The following is a 14,435-nucleotide window of genomic DNA, read 5'->3' as shown; positions in this document are numbered from 1 at the left end:
CCTTGCAGGGTGCGGCTGGAGCCTCCAGTTCTCTAAAGCAAAGGCACGCCCCAGTCACAGACACACTGGGGCAGATGAGTGGGAATTGAAGTGGACTCGACTTTTGCCCTGGTCGTGAGACAGTGAACTGACATAATAAACAAACGCATCCTGCCCTGGGCTACGGAAACATGGTGGCTGGCATGAGGGCTGGTGTTGGCACAGCTGCCTGCCCACGTGATTCCTGAGCTGGCACTCGGAGGGCCGGAAGCACCCCGGGAGGACTCCCAGGGGGCTGTTTGCACCGAGGTCTCTGTGTCCAGTGCCTAAGCCTGCACACCTGCTCCTCGGCCCAGCCAAATGAGGAGCAGAGCTCTGGGTGGGCAGGTGAGGAGGGCCGGACCTCCCTGGCCACCCGGGCGCCACACACATGGCACTGGCTGTGCTCCTGCCCCCCCGCCCCCGCCTGTCGTCCTGCACTGCGGGGTGCAGTGGAGACTCTGACAGCTTGGGGGGTCAGACCCACATGCTCTCCAAAACCTAGAGGGCAGAGCGGGGCTGAGGCCGCCTTCCTGGGCCTCTGGAACCCAGGGCCGTGGGTGGTGCCCCCTGCCGCCGCTGGGGCCACAGGCCGCCCTCGAGGGCAGTGCCTGGGATACCACCTAATCTCCCCACACCTCACTGAACAGAGGTCCCTGCTCCCGTGCAGGTTCCGGATGCTTCTGGATTGTTCGGGGACCTGTGTCTGGACGCCTGGCCTGGAGCCCCGTTCCCATACCCCATTTCCTGGATCAAGTACCTGGAGCATTTGTCTCCTGTGCTGAGCCCCGACAGGTGCCGGCAGGGTCTGGGCTCCCCCGCGGTGGGATCCCCAGGGCCACACCCTGGCGCCGGACCTTCTCATGCAGCGACGTAGCCTGGGTAGGCTTGCCCACAGTGCCAAGTACAGCAACTGAAGGTCTGTTTGTGCCCCCACTTCATCCCCGCCAGGCCCAGTGCTCACAGGGCAATTTCAATCGGATCCATCCGTTCCTGACCCGGAATTTTCCAGAACAAATGACAGATGGCAAGGGTGGTAAGGCTGGGGGCCAGGAGGGAGGGGGCAGTTCAGCCGGTTCCCGCAGGGTAGGACTGGGTTCTGTGCCTCTGTGGCCCCCTCAAGCATGGGGCTGCTCTGCCCAGGCCTGGAGCAGATACTGGGGCCTGGGGGCAGGACCCTCCTGCCAGGCAGTTCAGCCTCCTGGGGGGAGTAGCCTCCTGGGAGGCTGGGTGGGCCCACTGCCTCTGGGAGGCGGTGACACAGGAGTGGGAGATGCCTCTGCGATGTCGTGGCCTATGCTGGGTCCCCCCAGTGCAGGGAGGAGAGAAGATGGGTATCGCCTTAGGTGGGGCTGGGTGAGTGGGGAGCCTCCGCGGCCACCCCTCTGAGTGCACAGCAGAATGGAGGCCCTTAGCCAGGCCTTTAGTGAGCAGGGGTGGCCATGGAGTGTAGGCAGGAAGGGGCCATGGCTGGCACGTCCCCCTTAGACCTTGTACCTCCAGAGGCCCAAGAGCCTGGTGTCCCTCCTCGGGCTCATGGGCCAGCACCCCTGCTGCCCCCGGGGCTGGACACTCACGCAGCAGGACCACAGAGCCCACAGCGCTGGTGCTGGGGGGCCGCTCCCCTCCATCCTCCCTCATTCTCTACAAATGGCTTCAGTCTCCTGTGCCTTCGGAAGACTCCCTATCCCTTGCAGGACTTCCAGAGCTGCAGGAAGGCCGAGACCCCCATACCCGCCCCGGGAACCCAGAGCCTGCGTTGAAGGCCTTGTGGGGATGCAGGCGCCGCCCCGGGCTCTGGGAGAGAGCCCACAGGAAGGCAGAGCCGGGCAGCAGGGTGGGTGGTCTCTCTCCTCTGCTTGCAGGGCATGCCAGACCCTGGGGGTCCCCTTAAAATGCAGATGCTGGTTTGGGGAAAGGGGTGGGGCTGGGCAGGGCCTGTTAGAAACTCTGCGTTTCTAACAGGCCCCCTCTGGTGTGCTTGGAGTGGGGGGGGGGGGGGGGGGGGGGGGGGCGGGCGTGGGAGAGCACAAGGTGCCAGCTGATGCCAGGATAACAGGGCCTCCTCTGGAAGCCTCTAGAAGGAGCTGTTTGGAGACGGAATGTGGGTCGGCTGTGTAGCCAGATGTGGGAGCTTCAGACAAGCCCGGGGCAGACCGGGGTCTGGGACCATGGTGGCCTCATCCAACTCCCAGAGTGGCCTCAGGGTCACTTGTGTGTGGGCACCCCCACCAGCCCCCGCTCCTCCACTCCCTGCCTTCCCGGCCCACTGCCTCACTCCCAGCCCATTCCTAGAACCAGGTCTGCACCCTGTCAACCCCCACTGACCCCTGCAGGGTCCCCAAGGACCGCCCCCGTTAGTTCTTGCTTCTAATAGGGCATTCTGCTCCACCCTGCAGCCTAGAGAGCTGTGGGAAGGCCACTGGATCGGGGGATCATCTGCGCCTGTCCCCACTGGGTGCCCTGTGGCCTCCTTCTGCTCACGCTGGCCACCTTGGCCACCTGGGGCCCAGCCCCCAGCCATGGGGCCAGCCCTTGCCTGACATGCTCCGCACCCCCCACCCCCCGCCCCGAGCACTGCCTACCTCCAACTTGACCACACTGGATGGAGCCTCTCTGGTCCCTGCCAGTTTCGTCCTGCCTGTGGCCGCAGCCTGCACCCCTTTGGGCTCCTCATTTCTTCAAGCACCTGAAAGGCAGACCCCCTTCCCCCGGGTACCTGGCCAGCAAGGTGTCTTGTGGGGATGACCATGTCACGTGCTCACTCTCGCAGAACTGGGGCTGTGACAGCTGCCCGGGGCATAAGGGATGGCTCCCCACAGTCCCAGTCCGCAGCCTCTGCGACCTGGTCCTGCAAGATGATGCAGAGTCCTTCTGCCAGTGTGGGAGGGGGTTCCAGGTGCAGGGACATTCAGTGCAAAGGCCCTGTGGCAGGCAGGTAGACAGAGAGGCTGAGTGCTGCAGGGTAGGGGCGCTGAGGCAGGGAGCAGGGGAGGCTCCTAAAGAGACCTGGAAGGGGGCAGGGACGGAGGCCACATCTTAGCCCCCAGCACCTGTATCTAGAGGGGGACCCAAACTCTCGCATCAGAAATACTGAGGCATATGTGCCTCCCCCTGCCCCCCACCACCAGTGGAGACCCAGGTGCCCATTGGGTGCTGCTGCCTGCTGATGCCAATAGCTGTCTTAAGGCTAGGAAAAAATCGGAGTTGGATTCCGGCCCCCTGGGACCACCTGGGGGAGGGGCGCTGCCCTAGCAGTCACACTTCTGCTGGAGGGTGGTTCCAGTTCCCTGGGCGTGAAGGCTGGTTGCAGCCCCTGCCCCATCCCTGGTGCCCCCCTGGCCCAGTTTGACCACTGAGTTGTCACCAGGCTTCAACTCCAGCAGGGTCCCAGCCCTGAGCTCCCCTCCAGGGTGCCTGTGTGCACCCCTGGGGGCCTGGGGAGGGGCTTCCTGGAGGAGGGGACACTGCTGCCTGGGCTGGGACGTTTTTAGTATGGAGAGGTTCAATCTGACCCCAAGCCAGGGGTAGGATGGGCCAAACCTCACTGCTAACCCCGAGCCTGCTTCCTTGAGAGTAAAGCTTGGCCTGGGAAAAGAGACGGGCCGGAAGGAGTTCCACGCCGGAAGGGAATGTGCCAGGGCCCAGGTGGGCTGAGCAGGCCCAGGGGTCCCAGGAAAGAAGTCTGTTCTGGGGCCAGGTACAGGTGGCTGCACACTATTGGAACAATCCACTTTTCACTTGAAAACGATTAATTTTTATGTTGTGTGAATTTCACCTCAATTTACAAAAACGAAAGTGCCTCCTAGTGGGTCCTGGACTTCTGGGCTGCAAGTGAGGAGGGGGTCACGTGGTGTGGGTGCGGGTGAGGGGTGCCTGTTGGTTCACTTTCCCGACCTTTCTCTCCCCACACAGCCATTTCTCACCGTACCTTTTATGACCCACTGGAGACAGACCCGGAAGCAGGAGGGGGCACCCCTTTTCTGATAGCACCTGTGTCTGGGGTCTTTGTGCACTTGTGTTGGGACCCCAAGTCAGGAAGTCTCCTTTGTTCCAGTAAACTGCCTTCCAGACAACAAACGACGTTGGCCCTCTTAGCAAGGCTGCCCTGCGTCCCCTCTGCAATGGGGAGAGATTAGGTTGTTACTAGACCCCAGCCTGCAAGGTCCCCCACTTGCCGCTCCCTTCCTCACCAAACGCTCTGGGGGAGGGGGAAGCACCAGGGCTCATTGGGGTGGTGGGAGGCAGCCCAGGAGGGCAGGATAAGGTCAGTCCTGAAGAGGGGCCAAGCGCTTCCATGTTCCCTGAACGCCATTGGGCACCTGCTCTGCCAGGGGGCTGGGGCAGTAGGACAGGACTGGAGCCTGCATCCCCAGCTGGGGGGAACAGTGAGTGTTGGGACAGGGAGGGCACCTGGAAGGGGCCCAGGCCAGCAGCTGCAGTGCCTGCGTGGCTGGGGCTCGGAACTCAGTGCAGGGAGGTGGGGGGGGTTGCACCGCCAGGCCCTGGCCTTGTGCTGGGTGAGGGGGGTGCCATTGAGGGTTTAGTGCCAGGACACGGCCCGACATGGGTGGGGGCAGCGTTTCTGCGGAGCTAAGGGTGAGGGGCTGCCCAGGGGACCCCTGAGAGTGTGGCCATTCACTCAGGTACAGGGACAGGCAGCAAGAGCATATCCCGGGAACGTTCTGGAGTTGCTTTGGCCATGTCACAGGGCTGAGTGGCTGAGAGTCACCCAGGGGAGCATATGGAGGAGGCCGCTGTGACCCCTGAGCCTTACAGAGGGAAAAAGCCTCTTCCCAGAACCAGGGCCCAATGGCATGCAGGTCCACTCAAGTCCAGATGGCCCGCAGACCCCCTCAGCCCTCTTCAGGGGCCGTAGACCTCTGGGTGGGAGCCCAGAAAAACAAGTTTGTCCGGGTGTAGCCAGGGCAGTCATGGAGGGCTGAGGTGTGGCCGCGGGGAAAGGCATTTGCTAGCTCCTCACCACCTGAACAGGGCAAGTGGCCGCAGTTCCCTGCCTTCCAGGGGACCACAGACGGGTGACCAGGCCCTGGTGGTCCATTTTGGCCTCATCTGGGCCCCACCCCGGAGACCCTCCCTGGTGGCTCTCTTCCCATCCTGTGGCTGCCATACAGGAGCCATACATTCATCCTCCCAGGGGGAAGGGTGGACAGGGCTTGCTCCCACCCCCCAGACTTGTCCTTCCTGCCTCGCCCAGCAGCTGGTCGCAGCTGGGGGGTCCTTGGCTTGTAGCTGCCCCTTTCCGGCCTTTGACCCCACCGCTGTCACGTGCCTCCCCCCTCTGTGTCTAGCCAGGTCCAAATTTCCCTTGTTATGCCCACATGCCCTCACATAAGGTCACACTGACAGGCCTGGGGTGGGGGCTTAGGAGAACAAGTCCTGGGAGTGGCACAATTCAACGCAAAACAGAGGCTCATCAATGCGCTTGCAAATTTAGCACTTGTGACCTCCTTCTCTCCCCACCCTCCCCTACCTTATTCAGGGGGAAAAAAAAAAGATAGCTGCAGGCCAGGAAAGCTCCACCCTGGGGCCCAGGTCCGGATGCCCCGGCGGGTGCTGCCTGCATTGAGAAAAGCCTGGTGGGCATTTCAGGGGCACTTCCTCAGAGCCAGGCCCACCAGCCCCCCAGATAGTCAGGGGCCCCCGTGGGGAAGAGTTGGGCAGCCCCTCTCCCAGCAGGGGTCCTGAAGCCAGTGTCCCCAGGCTCAATCGCAGTTTCTTCCTCAGCCACCTTTCTTTCATCAGCAAACCAGGCATAAGAAGAGAGCTAACCTTCAGGATTGTTGTGGAAATTGAATTAGACAATGCGAGCCCTTAGTCCCAGCCCCGCAGGCACTCACGGGTGCGTATTTAAAACCTGCCAGCTCCTAACTACCTGCCCAGGAAAGGATCCCCACCCTCTGCCCCCGGGCTAGGGGCTTCTGGAGGATAGCTCATTGTCTCCAGAAAACGTCTCAATGTTTTACAAATTTCCTTCATTCACGAGGTATTTCATAATTGGAGAATAAAAGTGATGAAAAAACAATTAGATGTGCATAACCCTAAGGGAACCGGCTCTTCCCCCCCCACCCCGGCTTCCGCCCCCGGCCCCCTCCTCCAGGAGCTACGGAAGTGGCCATCCCTTTGGGACCTCCAAGGGCCTATTCATACAGCAACCAGGTCTGGAAGCGGCTGGAGGCCTCTGGTTTGCACAGGTTCTTTCTGAGCAGGAAAATCCTATTAGTGAGCTCTGGATTCAGGGTTCCTGGGGGGCCGGGCAGAGCTCCCGGCTGTTAAACAGTACTTAGTACAGGGGGAAACTCCCCTCCTGCCCCCACCTGCTCGTGTGTCTCCTCGCCCAGGCCAAGGGCACACGGTGTCTGGGAGTCCCGAACCTCTAGCAGGGCTGGCTGCCAGCCCTCCTAGGACAGGCTGGGGTACCCAGCATGTTGGGTTTGGGAGGTCTGCCCCGACTGCCTGTTCGTGACCATGCGTCACTGGCTCATCCTGAGGTTGGCAGCATTTACTCTGGACCCCTGATGCCCATACTCAAGGGCTCCCCTGGGCTCCGTGTTTGGGCAAATCAGGCTAGGGAGCAGCCCCAGGGCTTCACCCCACCTCTCCAGGGCGTGGGGTCCAGAAGCCAGGGGCTAGCTGGGGAGGGAAGAGCCCCCCTCCAAGACAAGGACTGGGAGAGGGGACTAACCCAGCCAAGGGAAGTGGGAAGTCATTCCTGAGAGGAGGGGAACTGGGAGCATATTTGTGCCTGACCAGGGGTGTCAGTGGGGTTCCCCACCTCCCCCAGAGGGAGTTTCCAGCAACAAAGTTGTGCCTTGAGGTCCTGAGATCCGGGTCAAAGGTCAGCCTATGACCAAGTTCAAGGTCTTTTTAAGTTGAGGCTGGGATCTGCTGACCGATCCAGGAGGCCTCTCTGACCCAGTCTGGGAGCTGCGACCCCCCCCCCCCCCACTCCGCGCCCAGAGGATGCACTGGGTTGGGGGTAGATCTTGTCCTCTAGCCAGGGCACTCCTTGGTGAGGGAGGCTGCCACTGCATGTTTCGCCCCCAAGATCCCAGGCTAGGGTGGGGGCAGCAAACCTGACTTTTATGGGTCCCTTCAGGTGTCCGTGGTAGGTTTTATGCCCTGCCCTTGTTTAGACCCTATCTCAGCCCACAGAACCGAGGCCTCCGACAGAAGAGGGGCCGCGGTGGGGAGGAGTGGTCGGCGGGCGACTAATGGGCCAGGGGCGCCCGGATCATGCCGGGCCTGAAAGCAGCCCCGGCAGCCTACGCGCGCTTCGCAGTTCCCGGGCCGCGGGCAGGGGGCGCTTTCGCGGCCTTAATTTCCAAGGCTGGTCCGAGCGTCAGCTGGACGACGGGGCCCTCCCGGCGGCGTTGGTGCAGGTGCCGCACCATGCCCACGCGCAAGGCAGACTCGACCAGGCGCCCCCAGCAAAGAGGGGCGCTCCCAGGTCCCCAGGGTTGGCTCTCGGGGCTCTGGGATTCCGCTTCAGGCCGGCGGTAGACGGCGGGCCCCGTTGGTGCCGGCATCCGGCCGCCGACCTAGTGTCCCGCACAGGGCCCAACGCCAGGAGCCCCGGAAGGCGGGGGGCGCAGCGGGAGGCGGGGAACTAAGGTCCCCCTGCGGCTCCTCACCCCCGCCCGCCGGGTTCCCTCCCCACCTCGGCCCTTCCGGCCCTGGCGCCCACCTGGTGGGGCGGGGGTGGGGGGGGGTGCGGGCGCGTCCCGGGGCGGCGTGCACGTGCGCGCGCGCGGCCGGCTCTCTGTCCCTTTAAACGCCCCGCGGCCGCCCGCCCCGCCCCCGGCCCGCCCCCGCCCCGCCCCCGGCGCGGTGCGGCCGCGGGTGCTGGGCGCGGCCGGAGAAAGTCCATGTGAGCGGCGCGGAGCGCGGACGCCGCCGCCTGCACTTCCTGCCGCCGCCGCCGGCCCGGGCTGCTGCAGGCCGGGGTGCTCGGGGCGCTCGAAGCGGCCGGGGAGGCCGCCGCGGGCCGCAGGTACGAGCCAACTTCGCGCGCGGGCCGCGCCTTGTTTACGTCCGGGCCGCGCGCCGGGGGGTGGAGGGGGGGAGGGTGTAGCGGGGAGCTTCCGTGCGTCCGGCGTCCGTGAGTCCGGCGTCCTGCCGCCGCCGGACTGGCCCTCCGGGTCCCTGTCCGCACTTCCCGCAAACTCCGCCCGCGCGCGCCCCTGCCCAACTTGGCGCCGGCCGAGGCTGCGGGGCCGCGACCGCCTTGCCGCAGTGCCACCGGCCGCCGCGGGATGGGGGGGCGCGCGGGCCTCTAGCTGCGGGGGCCGGGCGGGCCGCGGGGGGTGACCCGTTGGGGACGCCAGTGCCCGGAGCAGCGCACTCGGCGACCACCGTCCCGGGGCGCCCCCCTCCTTTCTGTTTTTTTTTTTTTTTTTTTTTGGTCCCTTCGGGCCACACGGCCTCTCCCGGGCTGGAAAGATTGAGCCCGGCCCTCGCGAGGGGACGCGCCGGGCGTCACTGGCCCCGGGCCAGGGCCGAGGGGACACACCCCTCCGGGGTCCGGGTCGGAGGACGCAGCGCGCCGCTGCATCAGCCGGTACCCTTCCGGCCCTGCGCCTCCTCCTCTCCTGGTGGGGGTGGGCCCCTTCATGGGGCGTCACTGCCTCCTGCTCCTCCCTCGTGGGGCCGGGAGCCGCTGGTGAGCCCCGGCCTGGGAGAACCGCTCGGGTACAGCGGGTTGCTGGTCTCTGCCTAGCTCAGTCCTTAGGGCAGAATCCTTTTCCCCAAGGTCCTGGGAGAGCTCTGGGTGGGCTGCGACCCCATATGCCAGGACAGGGGGATTGAGTCCTCTCCAGTTCCTTGGGGGGTCTCTTCCATGTGCCCTTGTGAGTTTGGTCATTAGTTTGGTCTTGGGGCTGGTGACTGCCATCGCTGTCCTTCTGGGGGGCATTTATCAAACCTGTGGGTTTGTTGGCTGCTAGGTCCGGTCCACCCGTGCTGACCTGCCAGCGTATCCCCACGGGCCTCAGCTTCCTCTCCCCACCCGGCCTGCAGATTGGCTGTGTTTTGCCCATGTGGATGTTTGGATCTCCTTCCTAATGGCCTTTGTTGGGACTGGTCGGACACCTCAGCCGGTTGTCCCCTGGTTCCGCATTCTTGGCGCTCCTTCTGCCCGCAGTGGGCTCACCATCCCACGGTACCCCAGTCACTGACCTTTCCCTCCTGTGGGTCCATCCCATCAGAGTTGGACCATGTCTCTCTCCATCTCTTCCTCCTTCCCCTTTGTCATCTTTTCCCTTCTTCCTTCCTTGGGCCTGGTGCCGGCTGCCCTAGGGTGCCCTGGCACTCTGATCGTGTTACTCAAGCCTTGTGCCCCCACCGCTCACCCCTGTTCAACCCATTTACGGAGGCGGGGACCTAAGTTGGATGGCCAAGGGCCTCCTTCCAGCAGGGGAGCTGCGAGCAAGCTCCACAGAAGCTGAACTAAGGGCCGCCCATCATGTTTGCCGATTTGCTGAGTGGTCACACCTGGGCGCTAGGAAGGGGGCTTGGCCCTGCAGTTGGGGCGGTGGCTGTGGAGACTGACCGCTGCCCTGAGGCCGCGAGGAAACTCCAAAGAACGTTTAAATAGATGAGAAAATGCTCATGCCCTGACCAAGGGAACATGAGGCTGCCCTACTTGGGGACCTCTTTTGTTCTTTGTACGGAAGGGGTGTACCCCTTATGCGCCGGCCACCTCTGTGAGGTGGGTTGGGGGTGACTCCCATTTAAACCCTGGGCTTACTCTGACAGTGGTTTCCAGCTCCCATCTGGGGTTTGGGCCCTGGGCCTGTCTTGCTCCTTTGCCTTCAGGTACTCTCAAGGCCGGTGGCTCATGTCCTGGGGGAGGGCAGATGTGATCTCTGGGGTCTGCCCTCATCTTGGCCAGGGATTTGGGGACCCTTGAAATACCTGCACCGCGGTGCTCCTTGCAGGTTTGCTGTTCCTGGGGTTCCCCCCCATCCTCTGGTGTCTGTGTCCCCAATGACACACCCTAGAGAACACACCTGCCTTGTCAGGTCAAAAGCCACAGCCAGCCCAGGGCCCTGATTTCCTCACCCCACGTACCCCTCTAGCAGGTCCTGTCCGTGCCTCCTGCACGCCCACCCCCTAACCTGCCCTTCTGCCCTCCACGCTGCTCCGCGGGGCCCGAGGGCCCGGGCCGAGTTCTCATAAGCTCACAAACAGCAGTCCTGACCTGTCTGCTGCCCTGCTGTCCTGAGGAGCTGTCGTGGGCGCGAGGCTGTGTGGTCCCTGCTGTCCCTGTGAGCGTGAGCCACGGTCCCTCCTGAAACACTCTGGGGGCTTCCCTGGAGACGCAGGGCTTTCCCTAGGGGAAAGTCCACACATTGATAGGATCTCAGGGCCTGGTAACACCGAGCCTGCTAGCCCCACCCCCCAGCACCCACCCAGCCTTGGGACACGGCTGCCAGTGGGCGAGACATGTACCTTTTCGTGGTCCTAGCCAGTCTCTTGCAGCAGAGCCCCCGGGGTGGGTTTCTATGCCTGGCCATGGGAGGGGAGCCGTGCCTTAGGAGGGGAGCATCCTGAGCTGCTCCCAGTAAGTGTGGGGCTGCCCATGCCGGCCTCTCTGTGGGCCTTAGGGAAGGGGTACGTCCCGGGCAGAAGTGGGTTCAGGCACTTCCATATGGAGGCTGGGAACTTAGGGCTAGAACCAGGCTCTCCCTACAAACCCATTTGGGGTGTGGTTCTCGATCTCGATGAGGTTCCTTGAAGGGCTTCCTGCCGCTTGCATTATTTCCAGAGCCTGCAGAGGTCGGAATGTGGGATGCGGCCTCCTCCTGGGCAGGGTCTTGGGCCCGGGTGGGGAGCTGCTTTAGAAGGAGGACAGGGGCAGGCACCCAGCGACCTCGGTTTCTTTTTTAGCAAATCCTCCCTCTCCCCAGGCCTGGCGCTCGATGAGGTCATTTGCAAAATATGCTTCCCGGCTGGGCTGGGCTCCCTGTGTCACCTGCAGCTGCTCCCCGCCACGAGCTCCCTCTCCCTGGCAGACTGTGGGAGCAGACGCCCCAGGCACACCAGCCTTGTGGGACCTCCCTCCCCCTGGGATGCCATCCAGGCAGGGCCATCCCTGTCCTGCAGAGAAGTGAGCTCCGGGAGCAAGGGCCCCTCTTCCTGACCCTGGGGGCTCCCATCAGAGGGGCGCACCTCGGAAATAGGACAGGTTTCTGCTCACAAGAACAGGCAGCCCTGCCTGCCCCTGTTTTGGGGCATGAGGGAGGAGCATGGCCTGGGCCCCAGTCCCTGTTTATGGGGAGCAGGTCAGCCTGAGTTCAAATAGAGCCTCAGGCTGTGTGACCTTGATTGGCTAGCATACCCTCTCTGGGCTCCGCCCCACAGATGCTACAATGTAGCTTCCTTACTTGGGGCTGGGAGGCCCGTGGAGGGCAGCTGGGTTCTGGCACCAGCCTCCGAACGGAAGGGCTGGGCCCCAGAAACTGTTGATGGTGCCTCTCTTCTGAGCCCCCATCCCCAGAAGCCCACCGAGATGCTGTGTGTGTTGGGGGCACAGAGGCCTATTCTCTCCCAGGTGTGGTTTTTTGGGCCCCTGGTTGGAAAGGCTGGCTCTAGGTCTCTTTAGAGGATCCTTCCCCTTCCCCACCCTGCCCCCCTTGCTGCCGGCCCTGGCAGGGGCGGGCACTTCCCTGTGAACCACCCGAGCTCCTGGGCCTGCGCCCAGCACCGGCCCGATCGCCTGGGAGGCAGGCAGGGCCGGGGGCGGGGAGCTGAGGGGCCTAAAGTGCCCATATATAGTCACTGGGGCAGCAAGCCGATGCTGCAGGGCTGTCCCTAGGCGGCCACTGCATCCCCCAAGGGTGCCCGGCCCTGCAGGTGCGGAGGCTCCCTCTTGAGAGTCTGCAGCTTGCAGGGGCTTGAGGAGAGTTGAATTTAGCACGAAGCCTCAGGTATAGTGGCTTGGTGCTGAATGAGTGCCCAAGCAGTGTTTGTTGATTGAAAATAAAAATCTCCTGGGCCTTGGGAATCAGGGCCGAGTGGCGGCCTCAGGCCAGAGCTTTGGCCTTTGGGGCTGGAAGGTGATGTCTGATACCTGCTCTTGTGGGCTGTTCAGCTGCTCCAGCCCACACCTACAAATGCTAGTGTCCCTCCCCCAGGATGGTGACTCCCCCAAATGGCCCCTCCCCTAGTCCTGAGGGGCCCTGAAGTTTCTGGAAAAATGCCTCCCCCTCTCCTGGAGCCCAGCCCACACCTACAAATGCTAGTGTCCCTCCCCCAGGATGGTGACTCCCCCAAATGGCCCCTCCCCTAGTCCTGAGGGGCCCTGAAGTTTCTGGAAAAATGCCTCCCCCTCTCCTGGAGCTAGGGCCCATGGGGAGGGAAATGGGCTTCTTGAGCACCTGGGCCCCCTCTGGAAAGCCTCCACAGCGACCACCCCCTCCCCACCCCCACATCAGCCCCTCCGGTATGAGGGAGAGGCACGCAGCGTTCCCCACCTCTGTGCTCAGAATCTTGCCATGAATATGGTTTTGCCTATTTAATCTCATTTCCATCTTACTGCTCAGGGCCCTGGTTAAATTTTGTACATTGATACTTTTTGTTGTTGTCAGCAGTTTTTTCTTCCCTTTTTTTTTTTGGATATAAAGCCATTAGGGTGAGAGAAGATTAAAAAGATACATTACAATTAAAATGTTAATGAAATCCGCATCATACAACTTTTGAAACGCTTTGGGCATTAATCTTGCCTGTGTCACGTCCATTAACTTGGGCTATTCTTTTTCCACACTGACCCCTGCTGAGAGATTTGTGCTATAATTGGATTTTTTTTTTTTTAATATAAAAAGAAAGAAAAAAGCTTTTAAGAAAATAGAGTTGAATGGTCGGTCCCAGTTCTTTCTTAAAGGAAGAGAAAGGAAAAGAGGAGGGTGTGTTATCCTCTGTCCCAGGCTGGCTTTGGGGTCCGCAGGGGTCACAGCCCCCGTCCCTGAGCAGGGCTGCAGGCCTCCCCAGACCTCTGCCCCTTCCGGCACCCTCGGTGTGGGGAGTCGGGGGACACTGTGTGGTCTTCCTGCCTGCACCCCACCGTTGCCCCCGGGGGACTCAGTACATGGTATTCAGGCCTCCCCGGTATGTGCATGGAGGGGTCACTGCCCAGGGTGCGTACAAAAGCCAGGGGTCCCACTCGGGGGGTGGGGTGGCACAGCTGCCTGAGGGTCCAGGAAGGTTTGGGAGGGGCAGGGGGTGTACCCCACGGGTACTCACCTTCTTGGGGAAAGGGTGCCTGAGCCCAGGTGTTACGGGGGCAGCCCACCTGCCCAGGTGGGTGACATTGCACAGTTTCTACAGGTTTGTGTTTTTGGGATTCTGCGTCGTCCTCCCCCCACCCACCCTCGGGACGCTGGCTTTGGTGGACACTGGGGTTTCCGGCACAAAGCCAGGGCCGAGGGTGCTGAGCAGTGGGCACCCCTCCCTCCCACCTGCTGGGACCTCAGTGGCAGGAGGGGTGGTCAGCGCTTCGTGGCTTTTCTGGACCGGCCAGCCCTGGCCCCCGAGGCTGCCCGAAGAGTGTGGGATTTGGACCCTGCTGATTTCCCCCGTGGGGTGGGGTCTCCCTGCTGTCGCTGTGTATGTCTGGACAATGTGTGTACGGAGAGGCCCCAGGTGGCCGCAGCCCTCCGCAGGCGGGGAAGCCGGGCAGGCGCTGGCAGTCGGGCTGCGACAGACAGATTTCATGTCTGTGTGTTTTTGCAACACCTTTCTATAAAGGGAAACATAATTTAAAATATGATTACTTAGTGTTGTAACAGCCGCCTCAGCCGCTCCACGCTTTGCCGAGATCATTATCAGAAGCTGATATTAACCTGCAAAGAATATTATGCAGATTGCCTGCCCGCTCCATGAGGAAGCCGTCTCCCGGGTGCCGCAGGCACACCGGCCCCTCTGGGGGCCACAATAGGGTGTCCCCGACCCCCCTGGCGCCCCAGCTGGCCACCCTTGCCTTTGGGTTGTGTCTCAGGATGCTGGGGCGCGCGTCTGCCCCTCCACCCGCCACTGTTCCTGCCCCTCCCGTCCTACCAGGTCTTGTCCCCAGCTGTGGGGAGCCCGGGGCAGGGTGGATCAAGCGAGGTAGCCCCTCGCCAGGCTCTGCGGGGTTTGTGGTGTGAATCCTTTGCCTCCCCTATCCCTGCCGTGGAGGGGGGTCATGGGTCCTTGGGAGCCCCGGGGAGCGTGGTGGTCCCGAGGAACTGGCCGAGGACACAGGTCAGGCCCACGGTCTGTCCTGTCCAGTGACATGACCCACGGCCCTGCTGCCTCCAGGGGCTCCAGGATGTCTCCAGGAAAGTTGGGGCCACGGTTGGGACTGCGGCTTGGGGCAGGGAGTGTCCCAACCAGGGCCCCCTTTCCTCTGTCTCCCT

General features: G+C 62.7%; 1 protein-coding gene across 1 annotated transcript in view; it reads left to right on the top strand.

Annotated features, from left to right (window-relative positions):
• Positions 1-7,994: 7,994 nt before the first annotated feature.
• Positions 7,995-14,435, top strand: part of NACC2 (NACC family member 2) — a 70,902-nt gene continuing 64,461 nt past the window's right edge. The window contains exon 1 of the mRNA XM_077148785.1: positions 7,995-8,032. The gene's annotated coding sequence lies outside the window, so the exon portion shown is untranslated. The remainder of the gene's footprint in view (positions 8,033-14,435) is intronic.

Source organism: Tamandua tetradactyla, chromosome 2 (assembly GCF_023851605.1).
Source record: "Tamandua tetradactyla isolate mTamTet1 chromosome 2, mTamTet1.pri, whole genome shotgun sequence".
NCBI classification, from domain to species: domain Eukaryota; kingdom Metazoa; phylum Chordata; class Mammalia; order Pilosa; family Myrmecophagidae; genus Tamandua; species Tamandua tetradactyla.
Note: the sequence above shows the minus strand (reverse complement) of the source record. Positions and strands in the feature narration are given on the sequence as shown.